Raw genomic sequence first — 9,354 nt, forward strand, 5'->3', positions numbered from 1 at the left:
CACAAGTCATTGCTAGCGGCTAGGACAAGTGCTTCCTCAGGAGTGAGGAGCTACAAGGCCGTCGCGTGTTTGCGACGGATCCTTGGCGAGCATTTTTTTAGCTCCATTTGAAACTGAGCGTGTACTGTTGAAAGGGAATTAGGCTTACACCTAGTTCCTATATAATTTTGGTGGTTGAATTGCCCAACACAAATATTTGGACTAACTAGTTTGCCCAAGTATGTAGTTTATACAGGTGTAAAAAGGTTCACACTCAGCCAATAAAAAGACCAAGTTTTGGATTCAACAAAGGAGCAAAGGGGCAACCGAAGGCACCCCTGGTCTGGCGCACCGGACTGTCCGGTGTGCCACCGGACAGTGAACAGTACCTGTCCGGTGCACCAGGGGACTCAGACTCAAACTCACTACCTTCGGGAATTTCCAGAGGCACTCGCGCTATAATTCACCGGACTGTCCGGTGTACACCGGACAGTGTCCGGTGCGCCAAGGAGGAGCGGCCTCAGGAACTCGCCAGCTTCGGGAAACGCCAACGGCTAGTCCGCTAAAATTCACCGGACTGTCCGGTGTGCACCGGATTGTCCGGTGCGACTCCGAAGCAACGGTCATCTCCGCGCCAACGGCTCTCTGCCGCGCATTTAATGCGCGCTCTGCGCGCGCAGAAGTCAGAATCGCCCATGCTGGCACACCGGACAGCCAACAGTACCTGTCCGGTGTGCACCGGACACCCAGGCGGGCCCACAAGTCAGAAGCTCCAACGGTCAGAATCCAACGGCAGTGATGACATGGCAGGGGGCACCGGACTGTCCGGTGTGCACCGGACTGTCCGGTGCACCATCGAACAGACAGCTCCACCAACGGCCACATTTGGTGGTTGGGGCTATAAATACCCCAACCACCCCACCATTCATTGTATCCAAGTTTTCCACTTCTCAACTACTACAAGAGCTCTAGCATTCAATTCTAGACACACTAAAGAGATCAAATCCTCTCCAATTCCACACAAAGCCCTAGTGACTAGTGAGAGTGATTTGCCGTGTTCATTTGAGCTCTTGCGCTTGGATTGCTTCTTTTCTTTCTCACTTGTTCTTGAGATCACAACTCCATTGTAATCAAGGCAAGAGGCACCAATTGTGTGGTGGCCCTTGCGGGGAAGTTTTGTTCCCGGCTTTGATTTGAGAAGAGAAGCTCACTCGGTCCGAGGGACCGTTTGAGAGAGGGAAGGGTTGAAAGAGACTCGGCCTTTGTGGCCTCCTCAACGGGGAGTAGGTTTGCAAGAACCGAACCTCGGTAAAACAAATCTCCGTGTCTCACTTGCTTATTCGCTTGAAATTTGTTTTGCGCCCTCTCTCTCGGACTCGTTTATATTTCTAACGCTAACCCGGCTTGTAGTTGTGTTTATATTTGTAAATTTCAGTTTCGCCCTATTCACCCCCCTCTAGGCGACTATCAATTGGTATCAGAGCCCGGTGCTTCATTAGAGCCTAACCGCTCGAAGTGATGTCGGGAGATCACGCCAAGAAGGAGATGGAGACCGGCGAAAAGCCCACTACAAGCCACGGGAGCACTTCATCGGAAGAGTCCCGCACCAAGAGGAAGGAGAAGAAGAAGGACTCCTCCAAACGGAAGGAGAAAAAGTCTTCCTCTTCTCACCACAAAGAGAAGAGGGAAAAATCTTCTTCCCACAAGCCGCATCGGAAAGGCGACAAGCACAAGAGGATGAGGAAGGTGGTCTACTACGAGACCGACACTTCATCAACATCTACCTCCGACTCCGATGCACCATCCGTCACTTCTAAGCGCCAAGAGCGCAAGAAGTATAGTAAGATCCCCCTACGCTACCCTCGCATTTCCAAACATACACCTTTACTTACCGTCCCATTAGGCAAACCACTAACTTTTGATGGTGAAGATTACGCTAGGTGGAGCGATTTAATGCGATTTCATCTAACCTCGCTCCACAAAAGCATATGGGATGTTGTTGAGTTTGGTGCGCAGGTACCATCCGTAGGGGATGAGAACTATGATGAGGATGAGGTGGCCCAAATCGAGCACTTCAACTCTCAAGCGACAACAATACTCCTCGCCTCTTTGAGTAGAGAGGAGTATAACAAAGTTCAAGGGTTGAAGAGCGCCAAGGAGGTTTGGGATGTGCTCAAAACCGCGCACGAGGGAGACGAGCTCACCAAAATCACCAAGCGGGAAACGATCGAGGGGGAGCTCGGTCGGTTCCGGCTTCGCAAAGGGGAGGAGCCACAACACATGTACAACCGGCTCAAAACCTTAGTGAACCAAGTGCGCAACCTTGGGAGCGTAAAGTGGGATGACCACGAAGTGGTTAAGGTTATTCTAAGATCTCTTATTTTCCTTAACCCTACTCAAGTTCAACTAATTCGTGGTAATCCTAGATATACTAAAATGACCCCCGAGGAAGTTATCGGGCATTTTGTAAGTTTTGAGTGCATGATCGAAGGCTCGAGGAAAATCAACGAGCTTGACGAACCCACCACATCCGAAGCTCAACCCGTCGCATTCAAGGCGACGGAAGAAAAGAAGGAGGAGTCCACACCAAGTAGACAACCAATCGACGCCTCCAAGCTTGACAATGAGGAGATGGCGCTCGTCATCAAGAGCTTCCGCCAAATCCTCAAGCAAAGGAGAGGGAAAGACTACAAGTCCCGCTCCAAGAAAGTTTGCTACAAGTGTGGTAAGCCCGGTCACTTTATTGCAAAATGTCCATTATCAAGTGACAGTGACAGGGATAACGACAAGAAGGGCAAGAGGAGAGAAAAGAAGAGGTACTACAAAAGAAAGGGCGGCGATGCCCATGTTTGTCGGGAATGGGATTCCGACGAAAGCTCAAGCGACTCCTCCAACGACGAGGACGCCGCCAACATCGCCGTCACCAAAGGACTTCTCTTCCCCAACGTCGGCCACAAGTGCCTCATGGCAAAGGACGGCAAAAGGAAGAAGGTAAAATCAAGATCCTCCACTAAATACGAAACCTCTAGTGATGAAAATGCTAGTGATGAGGAGGATAACTTGCGTACCCTTTTTGCCAATCTTAACATGGAACAAAAAGAAAAATTAAATGAATTAATTAGTGCTATTCATGAAAAGGATGACCTTTTGGATTCCCAAGAGGATTGTCTAATTAAAGAAAATAAGAAACATGTTAAGGTTAAAAATGCTTATGCTCTAGAAGTAGAAAAATGTGAAAAATTATCTAGTGAGCTAAGCACTTGCCGTGAGATGATTGACAACCTTAGACATGAAAATGCTAGTTTAAATGCTAAGGTTGAGTCACATGCTTGTAATGTTTCAATTACTAATCCTAGAGATAATAATGATGATTTGCTTGCTAGGATTGAAGAATTGAACATTTCTCTTGCTAACCTTAGATTAGAGAATGAAAATTTGATTGCTAAGGCTAAAGATTTTGATGTTTGCAATGCTACCATTTCCGACCTTAGAACTAAGAATGAAATGTTGCATGCTAAGGTTGTAGAACTTAAATCTTGCAAACCCTCTACATCTAATGTTGAGCATGTTTCTATTTGCACTAGATGTAGAGATATTGATGTTAATGCTATTCATGATCACATGTCGTTAATTAAACAACAAAATGATCACATAGCAAAATTAGATGCTAAAATTGCCGAGCATAACTTAGAAAATGAAAAATTTAAATTTGCTAGAAGTATGCTCTATAATGGGAGACGCCCTGGCATCAAGGATGGCATTGGCTTCCAAAGAGGAGACAATGTCAAACTTAAAGCCCCTCCTAAGAACTTGTCTAACTTTGTTAAGGGCAAGGCTCCCATGCCTCAGGATAACGAGGGCTACATTTTGTACCCTGCCGGTTATCCCGAGAGCAAAATTAGGAAAATTCATTCTAGGAAGTCTCACTCTGGCCCTAATCATGGTTTTATGTATAAGGGTGAGACATCTAGCTCTAGGCAACCAACCCGTGCCAAGTTGCCTAGAAAGAAAACTCCTAATGCATCAAATGATCATGCCATTTCATTTAAAACTTTTGATGCTTCTTATGTGCTTACTAACAAATCCGGCAAAGTAGTTGCCAAGTTTGTTGGGGGCAAACACAAGGGTTCCAAGACTTGTGTTTGGGTACCCAAAGTTCTTGTGTCTAATGCCAAAGGACCCAAAACCGTTTGGGTACCTAAAGTCAAGAACTAAAATTGTTTTGTAGGTTTATGCATCCGGGGGCTCAAGTTGGATACTCGACAGCGGGTGCACAAACCACATGACCGGGGAGAAAAGGATGTTCTCCTCATATGAGAAAAACCAAGATCCCCAATGAGCTATCACATTCGGGGATGGAAATCAAGGTTTGGTCAAAGGACTTGGTAAAATTGCTATATCTCCTGACCATTCTATTTCCAATGTTTTTCTTGTTGATTCTTTAGATTACAACTTGCTTTCTGTTTCACAATTATGTCAAATGGGCTACAACTGTCTTTTTACTAATGTAGGTGTCACTGTCTTTAGAAGAAGTGATGATTCAATAGCATTTAAGGGTGTGTTAGAGGGTCAGCTATACTTAGTAGATTTTGATAGAGCTGAGCTCGACACATGCTTAATTGCTAAGACTAACATGGGTTGGCTCTGGCACCGCCGACTAGCCCATGTTGGGATGAAGAATCTTCATAAGCTTCTAAAGGGAGAGCACATTTTTGGATTAACAAATGTTCATTTTGAGAAAGACAGGATTTGTAGCGCATGCCAGGCGGGGAAGCAAGTTGGAGTCCATCATCCACACAAGAACATCATGACGACCGACAGGCCGCTTGAGCTACTCCACATGGATCTATTCGGCCCGATTGCTTACATAAGCATCGGCGGGAGTAAGTATTGTCTTGTAATTGTGGATGATTATTCTCGCTTCACTTGGGTATTCTTTTTACAGGAAAAATCTCAAACCCAAGAGACCTTAAAGGGATTCTTGAGACGGGATCAAAATGAGTTCGGCTTAAGGATCAAGAAAATAAGAAGCGACAACGGGACGGAGTTCAAGAACTCTCAAATTGAAGGCTTCCTTGAGGAGGAGGGCATCAAGCATGAGTTCTCTTCTCCCTACACTCCACAACAAAATGGTGTAGTGGAGAGGAAGAATCGAACTCTATTGGACATGGCAAGGACCATGCTTGATGAGTACAAGACTTCGGATCGGTTTTGGGCGGAGGCAGTCAACACCGCCTGCTACGCCATCAACCGATTGTATCTTCACCGAATCCTCAAGAAGACATCATATGAACTCCTAACCGGTAAAAAGCCCAACATTTCATACTTTAGAGTTTTTGGTAGCAAATGCTTTATTCTTGTTAAAAGAGGTAGAAAATCTAAATTTGCTCCTAAAACTGTAGAAGGCTTTTTACTTGGTTATGACTCAAACACAAGGGCATATAGGGTCTTTAACAAGTCCACTGGACTAGTTGAAGTCTCATGTGACGTTGTGTTTGATGAAACTAACGACTCTCAAGTAGAGCAAGTTGATCTTGATGAGATAGGTAATGAAGAGGCTCCATGCATCGCGCTAAGGAACATGTCCATTGGGGATGTGTGTCCTAAGGAATCCGAAGAGCCTCCAAATGCACAAGATCAACCATCCTCCTCCATGCAAGCATCTCCACCAACTCAAAATGAGGATGAGGCTCAAGTTGATAAAGGGCAAAATCAAGAAGATGAGCCACCTCAAGATAATGGCAATGATCAAGGGGGAGATGAAAATAATCAAGAAAAGGAGGATGAGGAAGAACCAAGACCGCCACACCCAAGAGTCCACCAAGCAATACAACGAGATCACCCCGTCGACACCATCCTCGGCGACATTCATAAGGGGGTAACCACTCGATCTCGTGTTGCACATTTTTGTGAACATTACTCTTTTGTTTCCTCTATTGAGCCACACAGGGTAGAGGAAGCACTTCAAGATTCGGATTGGGTGATGGCAATGCAAGAGGAGCTCAACAATTTCACAAGGAACGAGGTATGGCATTTAGTTCCCCGTCCTAACCAAAATGTTGTAGGAACCAAATGGGTCTTCCGCAACAAGCAAGACGAGCATGGTGTGGTGACAAGGAACAAAGCTCGACTTGTGGCCAAAGGATACTCCCAAGTCGAAGGTTTGGATTTCGGTGAAACCTATGCACCCGTAGCTAGGCTTGAGTCAATTCGCATATTATTAGCCTATGCTACTTACCATGGCTTTAAGCTTTATCAAATGGACGTGAAAAGTGCCTTCCTCAATGGACCGATCAAGGAAGAGGTCTATGTTGAGCAACCTCCCGGCTTTGAAGACAGTGAGTATCCTAACCATGTTTATAGGCTCTCTAAGGCGCTTTATGGGCTCAAGCATGGTATGAATGCCTAAGAGATTTCCTTATTGCTAATGGCTTCAAAGTCGGCAAGGCCGATCCTACACTCTTTACTAAAACTCTTGAAAATGACTTGTTTGTATGCCAAATTTATGTTGATGATATTATATTTGGGTCTACTAACGAGTCTACATGTGAAGAGTTTAGTAGGATCATGACACAGAAATTCGAGATGTCGATGATGGGGGAGTTGAAGTATTTTCTAGGATTCCAAGTCAAGCAACTCCAAGAGGGCACCTTCATTAGCCAAACGAAGTACACTCAAGACATTCTAACCAAGTTTGGGATGAAGGATGCCAAACCCATCAAGACACCCATGGGAACTAATGGGCATCTCGACCTCGACACGGGAGGTAAGTCCGTGGATCAAAAGGTATACCGGTCGATGATTGGGTCGTTGCTTTATTTATGTGCATCTCGACCGGACATTATGCTTTCCGTTTGCATGTGTGCAAGATTCCAATCCGACCCTAAGGAATCACACCTTACGGCCGTAAAACGAATCTTGAGATATTTGGCTTATACACCTAAGTTTGGGCTTTGGTACCCTCAGGGATCCACGTTTGATTTGATTGGTTATTCGGATGCCGATTGGGCGGGGTGTAAAATCAATAGGAAGAGCACATCGGGGACTTGCCAGTTCTTGGGAAGATCCTTGGTGTCTTGGGCTTCAAAGAAACAAAATTCGGTCGCTCTTTCCACCGCCGAAGCCGAGTACATTGCCGCAGGTCATTGTTGCGCGCAATTGCTTTGGATGAGGCAAACCCTGCGGGACTACGGTTACAAATTAACCAAAGTCCCTTTGCTATGTGATAATGAGAGTGCAATCAAAATGGCCGACAATCCCGTCGAGCATAGCTAGGGCTGGGCAAAAAACCCGTAACCCGAAACCCGAACCCGGAATACCCGAACCCGAAATACCCGAAACCCGAATTTTGTTCGGGAATTTCGGGTAGCAACTTGCAAAACCCGAATTTAGTTCGGGTAATTCGGGTATCACAATCGGGTACCCGAAATACCCGAATTACCCGAACTTTAATGTGTCATGTACTCATGTCATGCTTAATTATTAATTTGTACATTTATAATTATGTGTATGTGTCCATAACTTGTGATTGTAGATTGCTTGTGTTTTATATGTCCATGTGTATCATTATTCAAACTATATTTTTATACTAATTTAATAGGGTGTATGTGTTTTTATGAAGGTGACACAATAGTTCGGGTAGTTCGGGAATACCCGAACCCGAACCCGAAATTTCGGGTAACCGAAATTTCGGGTATTGCAAAACCCGTTGTAATTTCGGGTATCGATTCTCAAAACCCGAAATTTTAAAAACCCGAATTACCCGACCCGAAATTTTCGGGTAACCCGAACGCCCACCCCTAAGCATAGCCGCACTAAGCACATAGCCATTCGGTATCATTTTCTTAGGGATCACCAACAAAAGGGGGATATCGAGATTTCTTACATTAATACTAAAGATCAATTAGCCGATATCTTTACCAAGCCACTTGATGAACAATCTTTTACCAGACTTAGGCATGAGCTCAATATTCTTGATTCTAGAAATTTCTTTTGCTAGCTTGCACACATAGCTCATTTGAATACCTTTGATCATATCTCTTTTATATGCTATGACTAATGTGTTTTCAAGTCTATTTCAAACCAAGTCACAGGTATATTGAAAGGGAATTGGAGTCTTCGACGAAGACAAAGGCTTCCACTCCGTAACTCATCCTTCGCCATCGCTCCAAGAAAAGGACCTTATCTTTGAGGGAGAAAGTAAAAGCCCAAAGCAAAAGGACCGGATTTCGTCTTTGGTATAATCTTAACTCATTTACTTATGACCAAAGGGGAAGAAATTATTTAAAGGGCTCTAATGATTCCGTTTTTGGCGATTCATGCCAAAAAGGGGGAGACATGAGCCAAAAGCAAAAGGACCGCACCACCACCAAATTCAAAAACTCAACGTTTTCCAAAAGTATTTATCAATTGTTATCCTATTGTGTTCAAAAGAGGGAGAAAGTAGTATTTCAAAATGATATATCAAAACCCTCTTGAACACTAAGAGGAGGATCTCCTTTAGGGGGAGTTTTGTTAAGTCAAAGGAAAGGCATTTGAAACAGGGGGAGAAAATTTCAAATCTTGAAAATGCTTTGCAAACTCTTATTCTTTTAACTTTGACTATTTGCAAAAGATCTTTGAAATGGGTTTACAAAAGAATTTGCAAAAACAAAACATGTGGTGCAAACGTGGTCCAAAATGTTATATAAGAAAGAAACATTCCATGCATATCTTGTAAGTAGTTTTATTGGCTCAAGTTCCAAGCAACCTTTACACTTACATTATGCAAACTAGTTCAATTATGCATCTCTATATTTGCTTTGGTTTGTGTTGGCATCAATCACCAAAAAGGGGGAGATTGAAAGGGAATTAGGCTTACACCTAGTTCCTATATAATTTTGGTGGTTGAATTGCCCAACACAAATATTTGGACTAACTAGTTTGCCCAAGTATGTAGTTTATACAGGTGTAAAAAGGTTCACACTCAGCCAATAAAAAGACCAAGTTTTGGATTCAACAAAGGAGCAAAGGGGCAACCGAAGGCACCCCTGGTCTGGCGCACCGGACTGTCCGGTGTGCCACCGGACAGTGAACAGTACCTGTCCGGTGCACCAGGGGACTCAGACTCAAACTCACTACCTTCGGGAATTTCCAGAGGCACTCGCGCTATAATTCACCGGACTGTCCGGTGTACACCGGACAGTGTCCGGTGCGCCAAGGAGGAGCGGCCTCAGGAACTCGCCAGCTTCGGGAAACGCCAACGGCTAGTCCGCTAAAATTCACCGGACTGTCCGGTGTGCACCGGACTGTCCGGTGTGCACCGGACTGTCCGGTGCGACTCCGAAGCAACGGTCATCTCCGCGCCAACGGCTCTCTGCCGCGCATTTAATGCGC

This window comes from Zea mays, chromosome 9 (assembly GCF_902167145.1).
Source record: "Zea mays cultivar B73 chromosome 9, Zm-B73-REFERENCE-NAM-5.0, whole genome shotgun sequence".
NCBI classification, from domain to species: domain Eukaryota; kingdom Viridiplantae; phylum Streptophyta; class Magnoliopsida; order Poales; family Poaceae; genus Zea; species Zea mays.